The sequence below is a fragment of the Mobula birostris genome, chromosome 20 (genome assembly GCF_030028105.1).
Source record: "Mobula birostris isolate sMobBir1 chromosome 20, sMobBir1.hap1, whole genome shotgun sequence".
Classification (NCBI taxonomy): Eukaryota; Metazoa; Chordata; class Chondrichthyes; order Myliobatiformes; family Myliobatidae; genus Mobula; species Mobula birostris.
In genome coordinates, this window is record NC_092389.1 from 60,995,607 (window position 1) to 61,014,935 (window position 19,329).

At 46.7% G+C, this 19,329-nt stretch overlaps 1 pseudogene; it reads right to left on the reverse strand.

Annotated features, from left to right (window-relative positions):
- LOC140185021 (uncharacterized) overlaps positions 1-5,514 on the reverse strand; it is a 76,463-nt pseudogene extending 70,949 nt beyond the window's left edge.
- Between the last annotated feature and the right edge of the window lie 13,815 nt (positions 5,515-19,329).

Below are 19,329 nucleotides of genomic sequence, written 5' to 3' on the forward strand. Positions count from 1 at the left end.
AATAACAAACAGTACACACTTTGCGATTAAACGATTAAGCTTTATAACTCTTACTTTGACTGTATAGTTAGTAGAGAAACAAAATTGAAAAAAGGACCCAATCTTATTAAACAGTCTGTGCGCAAAATTGGAGCTCACTGATAGGCCGATCGGTCCCCATTGGCCTCCTCCGATCGTCACTGCCCTTTGGACCCTCGCTCCGAGTCCACCCTGTCCGGCGGTCCAGCAAATCTCTCCATTCGCGTCTTCTCTCTCCACCTTTGTCTCTGACAAAATCAACTGGTCCCAGATTCACGAGACACAGCAACAAAGTCCTGATTGGCTGACATGCATCCCAGAGTCCTGTTATCGCCAGCCATAACACGAACATTGCTGCTACAGAGAAACCGTTACTTCAGCAGTGAACATTACAAAGAAGCCATTACATTAGCAGTGAAACCTCACAGCACGTTACGCATACGAGAAGCATCTGGCTTCTCTTGGGCTGTATTCCCTGGAGTTCAGGGGAATGGGGATGGAGGGGAATCTCATTGAAATATTCAGAATGTTAAATGCTCTGAACAGATTAGGTATGTGAAGTTATTTCCCATGGTAGGGGAGTCTATGACAAGAGGGCACAATTTCAGGATTGAAGGACATCCATTTAGAAAACAGATGAGGAGAACTTACTTTCCTCAGAGGGTGGTAAATTTGTGGAATTTGTTGCCATATGCAACTGTGGAGGCCAAGTCATTGGGTGCATTTAAGGCAGAGAGAGATAGGTTCTTGATTAGACAGGGGATCAAAGGGTTTGGGGAGAAGGCAGGGGAGTGGGGATGACTGGAAGAATTGGATCAGCCCATGACTGAATGGTGGAGCAAACTCGAAAGGCCGAATGGCCGACTTCTGCTCCTATATCTTATAGTCTTAATTGAGTTGTCTGAGTGAATCCTTTCTCACATTTAGAACAGGTGAGTGGCATCCCCCATTGTGAATTCGCTGATGTATTTTAAACTCAGATGACCGAGTGGATTCCTTCCCACAATCTGAGCAGGTGAACGGTTTCTCCGCAGTGTGAATTCGCTGGTGCCTCACAAGTCCAGATGACTGAGTGAATCCCTTCCCACATTCGGAGCAGATGAACGGTTTCTCCCCAGTGTGAACTCGCTGATGCACCTTCAATTGAAATGTCCGAGTGAATCCCTTCCCACATTCAGAGCAGGTGAATGGCCATTCCCCAGTGTGAAGTCGCTGATGTTCTTTCAGTTGAGCGGAATGGGTGAATCTCTTCCCACATTCTGATCAGGTGAATGGTTTCTCCCCAGTGTGGTCTAACTGGTGTGTCAGTAGTCTAGAACGCCGAGTGAATCCTTTCCCACAGTCTGAGCAGGTGAATGGCCTCTCCACAGTGTGAACAAACTGATGATCTTTCAGCTGAGCTGCATCGGTGAATCCCTTCCCACATTCTGAGCAGAGGAATGGTTTCACTCCAGAGTGGGTTTGCTGGTGTCTCAAGAGCTGAGATGAATCAGTGAATCCTTTCCCACATTTAGAGCAGCTGAGCGGCCTCTCCCCAGTGTGAACCCGCTGATGTCCCTTCAGTTGAAATGACCGTGCAAATCCCTTCCCACATTCAGAGCAAGTGAACGGCTTCTCCCAAGTGTGAACTTGCTGATGCTCCTTCAGTACAGATGACCGAGCAAATACCTTTCCACATTCAGAACGGGTGAATGGCTTCTCCCTAGTGTAAACTCGCTGGTGTGTCAGTAGGTCAGATGACCGAGTGAATCCCTTCTCACAGTCTGAGCAGGTGAATAGTCTCTCCCCAGTGTGCACTAACTGATGTTGTAGGAGGTGATTTGACTGAATGAATCCTTTCCCACAGTCTGAGCAGGTGAATGGCTTCTCCCAGTGTGAACACGCTGGTGTCTCTGTAGTTTGGAGGAGTGAGTGAAGCCGTTCCCACAGTCTGAGCAGGTGAACGACATCTTTTCAGTGTGAACTCGTTGGTATCGCTGTGGCATGGTTGAGTCTGTGAATGCCTTCCCACCGTCCGAGCAGGTCAATGTCCTCTCACTGGTGAATTTTCTGATATACCTTTAGCATCAATAACAGAATGGCTTCCCACTTGCAGAACAGGTGGAGCATCTCACTATGGTGTGAACTTGCTGATGTATCTTCATTACTGGATGACTGAGTGGTTCCCCTCCCTCACACAGAGCGGGTGAATGGCCTCTCCCCACTGTGAACTCACTGGCGTGTCTGCGGGTAGCCTGTGAGTGAATCTCTTCCCACATTGAGAGAAGGAGAATGATACCTCACTACGATCAATTCTCTGGCAATTCAGAAAGTCAGACGTCTGACTCCCTGGTTCAATCAACGCAGTTGAGAACTGATCTCCAGTGAAGAAATGCTGGTGTGTTCTCAGCTCCCGGTTCCAGTGAATTACACAGAGTTAAAACAGAAAACTTCATTTCAGAGACAGAATACATCACCGGCTGGGATGAGATACTTCTTCATCTCCAAGAATCAACAACAGATGTGTTGGTGTTGCAAAGAAAGTATTTGGTTACTCTTTAAATATCTAGACACATAAAAACTGATGTTTTGTTGTGTTTGAGATTCCCATACCCAAGTGTTCTGCAATTTCAAACCTGTAAAAATATTTGCAAAAGACATCAATGGGTGAAAGACAATATTTCAGGAAAGATTTTAGTCTGTGGTGAGAACATAAGAAATAGGAGCAGGGGTGGCCATCTGGCCCGTCAAGCCTGATCTGCCATTGAATAAAATGATGGCTGATCTGGCCATGGACTCATCTCCACCTACCTGCCTTTTCCCCATAACTCTTAATTCCCCGACTATGCCAAATCTATCCAATCTTGTCTTAAATACATTTACTCAGCTCCTTCACTGGGGAGAGAAATCTGCGGATTCACCACCCTCTGGGAAAAGCAGTTCCTCCTGATCTGCATCGTTCCCCCAAATCTTGCGGCAATGTCCTCTAGTTCTAGTCTCATCTACCAGTGGAAACAACTTTCCTGCCTCTATCTTACCTATTCCTTTCATAATTTTACATGTTTCTATATGATCTCTAAATGTGAGCTCTGGCGTCACAATTTTACCAATTTCAACACAAGTTGGGGGTACTCAACATGAGATATACCCCAGGATACTGTGGAAAGTGAGGGAGGAAATTGCTGAGCTTCTGGCGATGATCTTTGCACATCAATAGGGAGAGGAAAAGTACCAGAGGATCAGAAGGCACTGTTCCCTTTTCAAGAAGGGGAGTAGAGATCAGCGAGGAAATTACAGACCAGTGGTTCTTACTTCAGTGGAGGGCAAGTTGTTGGAGAAGCTCCTGAGAGGCAGGATTTATGAGCATTTGCAGAAGCATAATCTGATGTGGGATAGTCAGCATGGCTCTGTCTAGGGCAGATCATGCCTTATGAACCTTATTGAATTCTTTGGGGATGTAACAAAACACACTGATGAAGGTAGAGCATTGGGTGTAGTGTACATGGCTTTCAGTAAGACTTTTGATAAGATTTCCCATGTGACGGTCATTCAGAAAGTAATGAGGCAAGGATCCAAGTAGACCTTGCTTTGTGGATCCAGAACTGGCTTGCCCACAGAAACCAAAAGGTGGTTGTAGATGGTTTGTATCCTGCATGGAGGACGGTGACCAGTGGTGTTCCACAGGGATGTGTTCTGAGACTCCTTCTCTTTGTGATGTTTATAAATGATCTTGATGAGGAAGGAGAAGGGTGCTGATGACACAAAAGTTGAGGGTGTTGTGAAGAGTCTGGACAGTTCTCCAGAGGTTACAGCAGGATGCAGATAGGATGCAGAACTGGCAGATGGAGTTCAACCCAGATAAGTGTGCTGTGGTTTATTTTGGTACATCAAATTTGAAGACAAAACACAACATTATGTTGGGACTATTGGCAATGTGGAGGATCAGCGAGATTTTGTGGTCCATGTCAATTTTACACTCAAAGCTGCAGTGCTGATTGACAATGTTGTTAAGAAGGCCTTCATCAACCATGGAACTGAGTTCAAGATCGGTGAGGTACTGTTACAGCTATATAAGACCTTCTTTAAACCCACAAGGATGTTGCATGGAATGGAGAACATGCCTTATGAGAATAGGTTGACTGAGCATTGGAGCGACGGAGGATAAGTGGTGACCTGACAGATGTGTATAAGATGATGAAAGGCATTGATCATGTGGATAGCCAGAGACTTTTTTTCCTAGGGCTGAACTGGCAAACACGAGGGGCATAGTTTTAAGGTGTTGGAAGTAGGGTCAAAGGGGATGTCAGAGGTAGGTTTTTCACACAGAGAGTAGTAGGTGCATGGAACGCACTGCCAGCGATGATGGTAGAGGCAGATACCATGGAGTCTTTTGAGAGACTGTTAGATATGTACGTGGAGCTCAGGAAAGCAGAGTGCAATGCGGTTGGGAAATCCGAGGCAGTTTCTAGAATAGGTTACATGGATGACACAACACTGTGGGCCGAAGGGCCTGTAATATATTGTAGATTTCTGTTTCTATACGCAATCATCTTCGAACAAGGCCTGGATCAGTCGTTCTGATTGACCATCAAATTCTCTGACTATATTCCTGTCTGTGTGAGAATGCACTTTTTCTGACTTCAATCAACCTAAGACTTGGCTCAATTTGTCTCTGTCCTTTGGTATTATTTCAAGTTCTATTCATGTTCCACAAGACTACAAAGAGCACTTGTTTCTACATGTATGATCCTGGAGATTTACTAATTATTCGGATACCCTCCCACCAGCTGATTGACAGTGCTGAACCCATCGATGGCAATGCCAATGAATATAAAGTGGTGGGTTTTGGCTATTCTCATTGGACTGCGGCACTTTTGTGATGTAAAAGCCTCAAGTCACCTGTCATTGAGGCAAAGGTGTTTCATATCGTTATTTACTCAGAGAGAACTAAATCTGACGGAAGGTTTTAATTCCATACAGCTCTAACTGCCATTCTCACTGACTGGAAGGTAAACTCTTCAACCGAGATTAACTGGGAAGTATATTTTTGTTCCGAGTTACTAATCCTCGGATTTACATAGCTGAAACACGGCAGTGTTCAGGAGATACATTCGCACCCATTTTCTTCGACTGCACGGGAACAACGCTTGGTACTGTCATCAATGGCTGCCTCATTACCCAGAAGGCTCCACGAACCAGAAACCTGTCTGTCAGCCACCGAACAATAAAGCGATGCGCATGCGCCGCAGAAACGGCGGCGGCCCACCGCTCATTAGCCGAAAGCCTGGCGGCACTGGGTACGGATCGTGGAGCTGAGAAGGAGGGAACGGACCGGGGCTGTCCTGGGGTGCAGGACCAGTGCGCCAGCAGCTCACAGTAATAGCCCGTCAATCACGTTTCAGACGCCACTGATTAATTCCGCACCGGTAACCCCGCCTACCTGCGGCCGATCTTTGTGAGCCTCTCCTCCACTGAGCCGATGCGCGATATTTGGGATGACCTCATACCTCTGCGCATGCGCGTATGAGCAAACAGAAGTTAATCTGCAGATGCCGAAATCCCAAACAACAGACGGAAAATGCTGGAGGAAAGTCAGGGAGGCAGACAGCAACTATGGAGAGAAGTGAACAGTCGGCGTTTCAGACCCAGACCCTTCTTCAGCACTGGAAAGGAAGGGAGGGAGTCAGAATATGGGACAGGTGAGGTGATAGGGTAAACCGGGAGAGGGGAGGAGTGAAGTAAAGAGCTGGGAAGTTGGTTGTTGAGAGATAAAGGGCTGGAGAATATTAATAATAGTAGTAATAATAATAATAATAATGAATACTCTATTGATTCCGAGTGGGAAATTCATTCGTTTCAGCAGCAACATCTAAAAGCACAGCAAGCAGCGGGCAGACTTTACTGAAAATAAAGTGAAGAATAATAATGTACACAATAACACTGTATGAGTGTGCAATAATAATGTTTGAAACAACAATGCAGAGACTATTGAACTATGATGTGTGTTCACCTGTCGCAGAAGATTTTTGTTACCATCCTTGTGAGGGCGGAGCTGAGTGAGTTTGTTCAAAAGGGGTCGGGGGCTTTGCTGCCTATTCAGTAGGTCATGGAGAGGATGTTCCGGATTGTCCATAATCGATAACAGTTTGATCAGTGACATCCACTCCACCACTCACTCGAAAGAGTCCGGGTTGTGGCCAAGGATGGATCCAACCTTTCTGATGAGTTTATTATTCTTTCGCAGCGTAAAGCAGCAAAGAAGACTGCACTCGCTACAACAGACTGGTAAACGATCTGCGACATCCTGCCTCACGTGTTCAAGGATCTCGGCTTCCTTAGAAAGTAGAGTCTGCTCATCCCCTTCTTTTAAACAGTCTTGGTGTTGGTTTTCCAGTCGTGTCTCTTGCCGAGGCGAACACCCAGGTATTTGTCCTCCTTCATCCATCGCAACTTCTTCTCCCAGAATGTATACAGGATTCATCACAGTCCTCTTCCTCCTAAAATCTATCACCATTTCCCTGGTTTTGACCACGTTCAGGAGCAGTTGATTCTTCCCTTACTATTCCACAATCCTGTTAAACCAGCCCTCTGTACCCCGAGTCCTGCCCATCTCTGATGCACCCAACTACGGCAGAGTCATCAGGGAACATATTTAAGTGGCCAGACTCAGAGTTGCACTGGAAGTCTGAGGTGTACCGTGTGAACAGAAACGGAGACAGGGCAATCCCTTGTGGGGCTCCAGTGTCACTCACCTCCACCTCAGGCACAGAACCACCCAGCGGTGCCAACTGGGGTCTAGCTGTCAGGAAGGCAGTAATCCGGGAGACAGTGAATTTGTCTACGCCCACCCTTGTTCAGACAACGTGGCTGGATTGTATTGAAGGCATTAAAGAAATCAAAAAGAGTGATTCTCACAATGCCACCAGCATCGTCCCGGTGGGAGTGGGCTCTCTGCAACAGGGAGATGATGGTATCATCCGCTCCCTCATGAGGTTGGTAGGGAAACTGTAGAGGGTCCGAGGTAAGTCTGGACCGGCCTCTGCATCACCTTCATCACATGAGATGTGAGGGCAATTGGTCTGTAGTGATTGTCCTCATTAAGTTCAGATAATTACCATACTGGGTAAAGGACCAAGGCAGTAATTATTCCATATCTTTTCCTGACTTGGTCTCAGATTGTAAGGGTGCACCAAAATACCAGACAGCAGGCTCATACAGGCTTTCAGCACCCTGAGGATGATACTGTCGGTGTCAGCAGATGTAGTTAGTCCTGCTGTCTCCTACCCTGACCTACATTCACTGTCCGTCTCCCGGATGGCCTCATCTGCACGGGGTACACCGAGATACAGCTCCTTAGAGACCGTGTTATGGATCTGGAGCTGCGGTTCGATGACCTACAGCTTATTGGAGAGAGTGAACAGGGGATGGAGCGGAGCCACAGGGAGTCAGTCACCCCGAGGCTGCAGGAGTTAGATAAGAGGGTGACGGTCAGGAGAGCGAAGGGAAGAGCTCTGGTATTGGAGGTGTCCCCTGTGGCCATAACCCTCAGTAATATTTTTCTCGTTATGAATACGATTGAGGGGATGACCTGACAGGACGAACATGGCGATCGGGTCTCTGGCACCGAGCCTGGTTCCGTGGTGCAGAAGAGGAAGAGGAAGATGCGAAATGCGGTTGTCAATAGGGGATCCCATAGTGAGGGGAACAGACAGGAGGTTCTGGCAGCCTCATAGAGATACCCGCATGGTGTGTTCCAACCCAGGTGCCAGGGTACAGGATGTCTCGGATCGGGTGCAGAGTATTCTGAAGGGAGAGGGTGAACAGCCAGAAGTCTTGGTACATGTTGGTACCAATGACACAGGTAGGAAAAGGGAAGAGGTCCTGAAGAGAGAATTCAGGGAGTTAGGTAGGAAGCTCAAATGCAGGACCTCTGGGGTAGTAATCTCAGGATTGCTGTCTGTGCCACGTGCTGGCGAGCGCAAGAATAGCATGATCAGCCGTATTAATGTGTGGCTGAGAGACTGGTGTAGGGGGCAGGGCTTCAGATTCCCGGATCATTGGCGCCTCTTCCGGGGGAGAACCGACCTGTACGAAAAGAACGGGTTACACCTGAACCCAAAGACGTCCAATGTCGTTGCGGGCACATTTAATAGGCTGTTAGAGAAGGTTCAAACTAATTTTGCTGGCGTGTGGGAACCGAGTGATAGGGTTGTGGAAGGGGAAAGCAGAAATAAATCGAAGATAGCGTGCAACACATATAATCGAAAGAACGGGCAGGAGATGAGGCATAACCACAGGGTAGATGAGTTGAAGGGCAATAATGACATGGTGCAGTTAAAACAGAAAGCAACAAATACTGGACTGAAAGTGTAATATTTGTCTAGCCCCCTGGTAAGCCTCGGGGTCGCTCAGCTCGCTGTCGTCTAGGGAAACAGCCCTCGGCCCCGCCAAACTGGGTAATTAGTTTGTGTGGATGCCGTGTGATTTACGCCACCCCGCCCAAATAACAGACAATACACCAGATACGATTAAATGAAACAGGAAATCTGCAGATGCTGGAAATTCAAGCAACACACATCAAAGTTGCTGGTGAACGCAGCATCTCTCGGAAGACTTACAGTCGACGTTTCAGGCATAAACCTTTCTTCAGGGCTAACTGAAGGAAGAGTTAGTAAGGTATTTGAAAGTGGGATGGGGAGGGGGAGATACAAAATGATAGGAGAAGACAGGAGGGGGAGGGATGGAGCCAAGAGCTGGACAGGTGATTGGAAAAAGGGATATGAGAGGATCATGCGACAGGAGGTCCGGGAAGAAAGACAAGGGCGGGGGGGACCCAGAGGATGGGCAAGATGTATAGTCAGAGGGACAGAGGGAGAAAATGGAGAGTGAGAGAAAGAATGTCTGTATAAAAATAAATAACGGATGGGGTACGAGGGGGAGGTGGGGCATTAGCGGAAGTTAGAGAAGTCAATGTTCATGCCATCAGGTTGGAGTCTACCCAGACGGAATATAAGGTGTTGTTCCTCCAACCTGAGTGTGGCTTCATCTTTACAGTAGTGGATAGACATGTCTGAATGGGAATGGGATGTGGAATTAAAATGTGTGGCCACTGGGAGACCCTGCTTTCTCTGGCGAACAGAGCGAAGGTGTTCAGCAAAGCGGTCTCCCAGTCTGCGTCGGGTCTCGCCAATATATCGGGAGCACCGGACGCAGTATATCACCCCAGCCGACTCACAGGTGAAATGTCGACACAGTAACCCATCCAGATACACGCAGTGACATTTCTCCCCAAACAGTGGACCTTCCGCCCGTCCACGGGCGCTACATAGGCCGACCTATCTGAGAACTTCCTAATCCTTCGAGACCTCCGTACCCCTTCATCTGAACCCTAAATGTTCAGACACTACTAGGGATACCTCGGGTCTGCTTGCTAACTCCTCCCTCAGTCATGTCACCACTACAACTCGGAGCCCCCTGTCTCGTGTCCGGGGCCCCGCTTCCTTTCCTTCTTGGTCCTGCTGTAACCGAGACTGCCCACAGTTACCGCTGCCCACTACACCTGACTCAGTGGGAGAACGGCTAAACGTCGCTTTCTCAATCACGGGGAAGTTAGCGAAAGGCAGCATGTCCCACATGTGCAGCACATCATCCTTCGGATCCGTCTTCTTTCCTCATTCCCACGATCGGTAGCTGCTGTTTGAGTTTCTCCAAACTGAAGCATTTATCCGGGGCTACCCCTTCAGCCTCCTGCAGTCGAGACGTCAGCTTCTTCTGGGACTCCTCCGACTCTCGCCACAGCCTCAACAGTTCTGACTCACGCTTCTTGGCCATCTCAATCTGGGATGCAGTTACCCCACCAGCTCCTTCCTCCCTGACCTGAAAAGCAGCAGTTAAAGGATGTTCAGCCTCCAGTTTTTTTTTTCTTCCTGATGACTTCTTCCAGGTCAGCTTTCAGTTTTCCACCTCATTTAAACTGTCTATAGTCATCTCCTGGTTCCTTTCAAGCGTCCGCCTCCCTTTTCCGAGATCTGTCCTCCATTTCTTCACTTCCTCGGGAGTGTTGTCAAACTCCCATCTCTGGGCTCTGGGTTTTCTGTTGGCCTTAGTCAGACCACTTCCTTGATCTTCTCCAACTAGTAAGTCTTTTCAGAATCGATGTCTTGAGTTTCCGCTGATCCCTTCGAAGGTGGGTCATTGTTTCGTCTCGCTGGATCAGTACATGACGGCAGTGTCGGCTCGGAATTCCACTTCTCCTTCTCCAATTTGATGAGCGTGAATTCCATGTCTGCAATGGTGTTCCCACAAGAGCGGCACGCAGTCTCCGGTCTGCATTTCTGAGCGCTCAGTTCAACGGTGCAAATCCCCTCTCTCCCCTGTGTCTCATTCCGATTGACGGCCTGGGTTTCCATCCCCAGGTCCACCACCGTCTACTCCAACACCAGGAAGTTCAACTGGTATGTCGAGTCATTTTTTCTCAGATTGCACCAAACTCCGCCGGCCAAAACCTCCTCTACATGTGACACTTCGCTTCTGTCGCCGGGCTCAGCCACTTGCCTCGCCTCATAGTCCCCCTAGGCGAATCCAAGCTCTAGGTGGTCATCCACGTACGTCAATACTCCACACACCTTCACTTCCCCCATAGTCTTCCTCATGCCCCGCGGGAACGTTGCAGGGGCTCCGGATATGCCCTTTGGCATCTCTTCGGGTCGGAAGAATCCTAGGGACTAATAACAGCCATCTTCTCCTCATCAGCCGCACTCCTCGGAATCTGACAACATCCATTCCTCAGATCCAGCACACTAACCACGTCCCATAATCGGCGTACATGCTGCCGAAATCTTCCACGCCGCTAAGGTCCAGTTGCTGCGACCTCTCTCTCACTGAGGTGTCTTCAGCGGTCAACTCTGCTCCCTCGTGGTAGTTCGGAGCGTCTACTAAGAGGGTCTCACCCTCAGCTACTTTCCCCAAGCCGTACAACCGCTGGGTCTCGTTTAAATTCGGTACTGGCTCAAGCCTGCTACACACATCCTCAGAAACAACTCGACACGCTGGGTGCCCAGACAATGCCCCCATGAACTCCAGGGTCATTAACCAATCATCGACTTCTGGATAACTACTGCCACTAGTACCCAAAGTCTCCAGTGCCCTTGTGGTTGTCAAGGGTAAATGCTTCAGACACCGGTTCTAAAACGAACTGTACAACAACTTGATCTGCGCCCCGGGGTCGAGGATAACTTTAGCATCGCTTCCATTTGTCCGTAACGACACCCTGGGGCGTGGTCCCTCTAAGCCTTCAGGAATAAGGCCTTTTTCTTTCGAAGTTCATTGGTACATTGCGGGGAACGTGCTCCCACAGAGACCCCAAGCCGTTTCCCCACTGGGCCTCCACTAAGTTTAGCGACCCCTCTCTGATCAGCTGAACAACTGAGGGAGGGGATGATCCCCTGAAATGACCCCCCTGGCACCGCACGCAATTTAGTTGCACTCCTAGCCGGAGAAAACACACTGAAACCCTTCCCCCCTCGTTCAAATAACTGTCTGTTGTCACTACGGTGTAATTAAACCTGATAGTTCTAACACCGTCAACAGCCCGCCTACACAAACTTTCAACCAATCCCTGTCACTCTCCCTCATCCGAGCACTGTCAATCATCTAACAACTGAGAGATCCGCTCCGCCCACGTCTCGCACGCCTCCGCCCCTCTTGGGGTGGACACCATCCCAAACGCCAGGCGGAGCCTGCCATAGCCAGAACATAGATTCGCAGACCCTACCTCCGAATCAGACCACTCTTTCCTCTCTCTCCCAACAGCATGGGTAGCCCCATGTTCTGCCCTCAACTCGTCAACGCTAGTCTGAACTCGAACAAAGACCTCGCCCATCTCGCATGCAGCAATAACCAGCAAATAACCCAAAAAGACACACATTACTGATTTAAACAGGGCAACCAGACAAAACACCACTGAATCCAATCCCGGACAAAAGCCTCTAAATGTAACCCTCCTGGCAAGCCTCAGGGTCGCTCTGCTCGCTGTCGTCTGGGGAAACAGCCCTCGCCCCCGCCAAACTGGGTAATTAGTTTGTGTGGATGTTGTGTGATCTACCCCACCCCGCCCAAATAACAGACAATACACCAGAAACGATTAAATGAATTACAGTTTATAGATATTACAGGAACTATATAATTAATAGAGAATAAAATACAAAAGGAAAATAAAAGGCGCCACATTTATCAAAGTTCTGTCTCTTCGTACACAAACAGTCGGAGCTCCGGACCCTCCTTCTTCACCCTGCGATCCCCTCGGACCACCTCGACCTGCCGCCTGGGACCAACTGGAATTTTACCTTATTCCTGACCGCACCAGTTTCTTTCCAGAGACAAAAGGCGAGCGGAATGGTGTTTTCGTTGGCCCCAAGGTACTGTTGTTTGTGCACATGGGTGACGGCAGGAAAGAGGCCTCTTTCCGAACTCCAGGCGCTCTTCATGTAGGATCCCATCTCATTTTGTGACAATGACATTGGTGACAGTGTGCACCATCATCTCTGGATTTTCACTCATCCCCTTGACAATATCATGCAGTTGCACCTAAACACCCTGGACTGTAGCACCACTGAGGCAACACAACATCCTTGTCTGTCTTTTGCTGTCGCAGTATCTCCTGCCTGTCGCCACAAACTACTGAGTCACTTGTCACTACCACACTGCCTGACTTTTCCTTTCCCTGTCACAGGGGAATCACCAGGGTTCCTTCTTCTCGTTTTGAATTTAAAGAAATACATAGAATCAGGTACTGGTAAAAGTTTCCAAAAAGTGTTCGTGGACTCATGCTGCCTGTCCTAGAACCTCCTTGAAAAACTGCCACGCTCTAGAAGATCACGGCGATCAGGCCCACAGGCCAAGTGTTGCATGGTGTAAATAGAAGGTGACCGCACCGGATTCCTTCCAGAGTCCAAAGGCGAGCTGGATGGTGCAGGCACTGGCTGTAAGATACTGTTCGTTGTGTACATGGGTGACATCTATATGTGGAATGCAGAAAAAAAATAATAAATTTTAACCATAGGGCATATAGAAATATGAGAGCTATAGTCAAGTGGAAATTCTGATTGCCAAAGGCAGGTTGAGAAGGATATTGCTGATAATGCTAAGATTGATCCCAAGAGATTTTGTCAATACTTTAGTCGTAAAAGACAGATTAAGTGGGAAGTTAAGTGTATTTGGAATAACAGTGGGGTATTAAATTATGCAGAGAAGGACATAGCGGATACTTTTAACTCTTATTTTGCTAAAGTGTTCACCTGTAAAGACGTGAGCAATATGCCAGAAAGTGTAGAGAAAAATAAAGTTGTTTATAGTGGCTCAGAGATCTTAGAATGTGAAACAGCTGAGAGTTACTAAATCTCAGTGTCAAACAACATATATCCAAGGGTACTTAAATTAGTCTAACACAAACACCTAACAAGAATTATTCAAAATTCTGTGAATTTGTTAAAATGCTGAAGGACTTGAAAAGGGCTAACATTTTATCGGTATGTCAGAAGGGTGACCGCACTGAACCTTGTAACTATGGACCAGTAAGCTTAACGTGCATTGTGGGTAAGATAAGAGAAAGACTAAAAAAGAACAAGTTGTAAAATAATCTGATAACAACAAACATGCAACTAGTGGGAGTACAGGATAGTTGTCAAGTTGACTGCCAGTGACTAGTGATGATCCGCAGGGGTCGGTGTTGGGACCAATTCTTTTTATGCCGTTTATAAGCGATTTATATGATGAAATAGATGGCTTTATTGTCAAGTTTGCAGATGATACAAAGTTTGACGGACGGGTAGGTTGCGTTCAGTAAAGAGTTATGATGCAGAAGGACTTAGACAGATTAGAAGAATGGGCAGGAAACTGGTAAATGAAATATAATGTTGGAAAATGTACGGTTATGCACTTTGGAAGTTGAAATAAAGGTGCGAACTATTTTCTAAACGGGGCGAAAACCCAAACATTAGAGATGCAAAAGGACTTTAGAATCCTTGTGCAGAACACATTAAAGGTTAACTTGCAGGTTGAGTCGGTGGAGAGTGAGGCAAGTGCAATGTTAGCATTCATTTCAAGAGGTCTAGAATACAAGAGCAGGGAATTTATGTGGAACTTGTTACCACATGCAGCTGTGGATGCCAGTTCGCTGGGTATTTTTAAGACAGAGATTGTCAGGTTCTTGATTGGACATGGCATCAAATGTTATCAGGAGAACGCCGGGAAATGTGGTTGAAGAGGAGAAAACTATCAGCCAGATTGAATGACATGATGGGCCAAATGGCCTACTACTGCTATGTCATATGGTTTTATGGCCTTATGTCAGCAGGAAGTCAGCATGGGTTCAAAAAGGGTAAATCACGTTTTATTAATATGTTGTAGGTCTATGAAGAGGCAACTAAAATTTATGATAACAATAAAGAGGTAAAAAAAAATACTGAGAGCTAAAGAAGTAAAGAGGTAAAGCTGTACTTGGACTTTCAGAAGGCTTTTGGCAAGGTGCCCCATAAGAGGTTAATAATGAAATTACAGGATGTACAGATTCAGAGTATGGTATGCGAATATCTGGAGAATTGGCTCAAAAACAGAAAGTAATGAGGTACGGTGAGAGGATAATTTTCACAGCAGAAAAGTGTTAAAAGTAGGGTTCCACAAGAATAAGTTTGGCGGCCGCTTCCGTTTATAATTTACATTAATGATTTGTATAAGCACAGAACCAACTAAAGTAGTTAAGTTTGCATTTGACATAATATTAGAGAGATGGGCTGATGAAATACAGGCAGCAGAATCAACACAGGTCAATCAGAACAAAATTCTGTTGTGGGCTGATGAATGGCAGACGAAATTCAATGTAAATAAATGCAAAATATTGCATACAGGATGTAGAAATATTAGATATAAATATACAATGGGGGTCTTGAGTGCATTGTATGAGAAGGATTTGCGTCTCCTGGAAGACATCTCTAGCAACATCTAGGCAAGGCACTGAAGCAATTAGGAAGTCCAATAAAATGTTGGGCTATATAATGTGCTCAGAAGACACATTCTCCTTAAGCTGTATAATGCACTTGCGAGGCCACGCCTTGAGTACTGTGTGCAATCTTGATCTCCATATTCTGTGAGGGATGTGAAGGCTCTGGAAAGATTTCACAGAAAGGCGACTAGGCTCATTGTCGGACTGCAGGCTGTGAGCTGTGCAGTAAAATTGAGAAAACTGAATCTATTTGGCCTAAGTCGACATAGAATGAGAGGATATGCGATTAATGTCTTCGGAATCATTAAAGGTAGAGGTAAGGTAGATACCAGCTGCTACTTCAAAATTAATCCATCAACAAGGAAACAGGACTACACGTATAGACTGGTTAAAGGGAGATTTCAGACTAACATCAGGAAGCAGTTCTTTACAGAGTGACTTGAAAAGCACAGAATGAACCCCACACTCACACATTACGAGAGACTGACCGGTACAGAATTGCCCCACACTCTCATACTGTATCAGAAACTGACAGGTACAGAATGAACCCCACACCCTCACACTGTAACAGAGACTAGCAGATACAGGAGCAACATCACAATCCTGCAATCTAAGCACCTGTCTCTCGCTGACGTTCACTCTCTTCGCTCTCTCTCATCTGACGTTTTATCTCACGCTTGTCTTTCGGTCGTTTATTCCAGCCATACCGCTTCTATTCATCTCCCAGTCTGAGTACTGTTTTTAACACTTAACCGAGCTGCGCATTATGTTGCCAGCTGAAATATTTCTTCTCAATTTCTTTTGATATTTCACACAATTGAGATGCTCATTAAAGATCAGTAACACCACACACAAAATGCTAGAGGAACTCAGAAGAGTTCCCTGCGTTGCTTTGGATTTCCGCCATCTGCAGATTTTGTTGTGTTCGTACATCAGCAACGCGCTCATTTGACCGCTGCCATCCTGATCTCGATTTCTCTTTTGTATCTTTGTCCAAACCTATGTTTGTGTTTTTTGAATTGTATTGACTTTATTACTTACATCCTTCATATTTTATGTTATGTCTCGGTCTAAAGATGCAATGTGCATTTTATAGTAATTTATAATAAATAGAATGTAAAATAGGACAGTCACTATAACATAGAAATAGAATTGTGTGTGTGTGTGTGTGTGTGTGTGTGAGAGAGAGAGAGACAGAGAGAGACAGAGACAGAGAGACAGACAGAGAGAGAGAGACAGAGACAGAGACAGAGAGACAGACAGAGACAGAGATAGAGAGAGAGACAGAGACAGAGAGAGACAGAGACAGAGAGACAGACAGAGAGAGAGAGACAGAGACAGAGAGAGAGAGACAGACAGAGACAGAGATAGAGACAGAGACAGAGACAGAGAGAGAGACAGACAGAGAGACAGAAAGAGAGAGAGAGAGACAGAGACAGAGACAGAGACAGAAAGAGAGAGAGAGAGAGAGAGACAGAGAGAGAGAGACAGAGAGAGAGACAGAGACAGAGAGAGAGAGACAGAGAGAGAGACAGAGAGAGAGAGAGAGAGAGAGAGAGAGAGACAGAGAGAGAGAGACAGAGAGAGAGAGAGACAGAGAGAGAGAGAGAGAGAGAGAGAGAGACAGAGACAGAGAGAGAGAGAGAGAGAGAGAAGAAGCTGAAGGACTGAAGGACAGATCAAAATGGGAATTTGCAGGGACAGAGGTCGGGATCGGTCAGTGAGGCTGCTCTCCGTTCAGAGATGAATAATTAGCCTAACAAAAAAAGATGAAATATCTAAATGTAGCTGATCGGTGACAAAGTTCAGTCTTTGAAAGTAAATCTACCGGTTTATTTCCACCAGAGACGCTGCTGAGATAACGCCAACGAATTTTAATGTATTTGTCTCCAATCGACCCAATATTTACAATAGAGACAAAGGTATTGAATTAAAGTGTTTGTTCAAACAACTGTAACAAAGAAAGTTTGTGAGGTGTATAACCGTGTCTCCGGAGACAGATCCTCTGTATAAATCAGGGCCGCTTGGAATGCATCAGCAGTCTGCAGGAGCTGTGTATTCAGGAGCAACAGCAATCACAGATTCGCACTGAAATGGTGTATCCAGTCATCTGGCGGATAGAAGACGTTTACTATCCTTTTATTTCTGCCTTTGGAATTCTCGGTAAGCCGCAGTGTCAGATGTCGTGGGTGGATGTTGAAGTGTAATCCCTATGATGTGATTGATTCTGCCGCTGGTTTAAACTCTCACATTACAGTGCCGAAGTTCAGCAATTCAATAATGGAGTGAAAACACCGGGACTATAAATCCTAGGATTTGGATTAAAAAAAAACCGCTGCAGGTATTCAGCGAATCGAACTATTTCTGCGGGACTGAGCGGGCCAGGCAGCGGTTTGTCATCAACAAAGGGATGTTCGTGTCTCCATGCTTTTGGTCTTGTAGGAGCTGCACTGCATTGCAAAGATTGTGTTAATCAGGGTGATTAAAGTAAAATAAAGTAAAGTAAGGGCATCCGTTAGTCTTGCAAGATTCACTCTCCAGGGCACAGGCCTGGGCAAGGTTGTATGGAAGACCAGCAGTTGCCTATGCCGCAAGCCTCCCCTCTCCACGACACCAATGCTGCCCAAGGGAAGGATATTAGGATGGCCCCGTTGTCGTCGCAGAGCAATATGTGATTAAGTGCCTTGCTCAAGGACGCGGCTGGGGCTCGAACTCACGACCTTCAGTCCAATGCCTTAACCACTTGGCCGCGTGCCCACGAGGGTGATTACATCAATTTATTGTCTGCATTTTTATGTGAGCGGCTTTCAGAGTTAGGTGCAACAATAAAGTATTGACAGGTAGTAACACTTTAGCAAATGCGAGGAGTTCTGCGTTGTAAAACGAAACTGTTGTGGGTGTTTAATAAATATCTACGATATGACTGGATGCGAAGCAGAAAGAATTCGTTGCTGAGCCAATTAATAAGATGTGGCGCTTCATAGTTATCAATACAGTGAAATGAATTTTGTTATATCTGCATCTGACACTGTTTCTGACATCTGACTACGACACTGAGTTTGAATTCCTCTCCCCGCTTCCCTGTGACGGATTCAGTGGGAGGCGTTATGTCTGTCTGTGAGGTTGTGTCAGACTGCGCTGTATCTATTGGAATCAGTCAATATTCAGTTGTAAAGTCACTGAGGTTACAAATGCCGGAATAGGAAACAGACTCGGGGAATGCTGGAAACACTGAGCCCCAAACAGCTTGGTAGCGAAACCAGTGAGCAAGCGTGTCAGGGCTCTCTCTCAGAACAGTTCTGAGGAGAGATACTTCAGCTGCTGTCCAACATATTTTGTTTTCCCTACATGAGTGTTTCCTGCATTTCCTCTTTTTGTTCGGTCGTTCGGCTGTTCTGTCGCTGACAGGGATGGACATGGAATTTGTTGCTTGTCTAATGGAAGAATCCCGCCATTGGCGCACGGATTTATTAATTTTATCTAGACAAGAAGCGGAAGGCGCCGGTAGAAATGTTCCGTCCAGGATTGAACCTGAGGAGGTAGTTATTCAGTTTTAGCTTCCCGCTGCCATTTCACATTTCAGTCATCAGCAAGGAATCCGTATTCAGATCATATTGATTTTATTTTACTGTGTAAATTCCTTCTCTGTCTCTGCCAGCTCTGGGCCCTCTCTCGACCCTCCCACCGCTAAATGCAGCAATGAAGTGGAAATATTATATGATCCCCTCAAACTGCCGCATTGGTTTCTGCTCAGCATTTTCTCAACTTGATGTTCCCGTCTCTCTTCCAGCGAACCTGGTGGCGATTGTGATCCTCTCCCGGGGAAAGTGCGGTCTCTCTAAATGTGTCACTCGCTACCTGGTGGGAATGGCAGCGGCCGATCTCCTGGTCGTTATCTCGCATCCGCTGCTGAACTGGACTGCTCTGATTTATTTTCCCCGATCGATCCTGTTCATCACTCCTGTGTGCAGACTCGATGAATGGTTGATTTCTGCGAGCACGGCGGCCTCAGTCTGGCTGACTGTCGCTTTCACCGTCGATCGATTTGTGGCGATTTGCTGTGAGAAACTGAAAACAAAATATTGCACCGAGAGAACGGCGGCTGTGGTTATCGGGACAGTGAGTGTGCTGGCCGGTTGGGAGACTGTCCCCTGGGGCTTTGCATACGGACCTGGACAAATAATTGATTGTGTTCCCAGGGGTTGTGTTCCTACACCGAGCTTCACAAACTCTGCCTCATGGGCGGCATTTGAAATGGTTCACCTAATTTTAACCCCTTGTGTCCCATTCTTTCTGATGTTGCTGTTCAATATCCTGACGGTCAGGCGGATTCT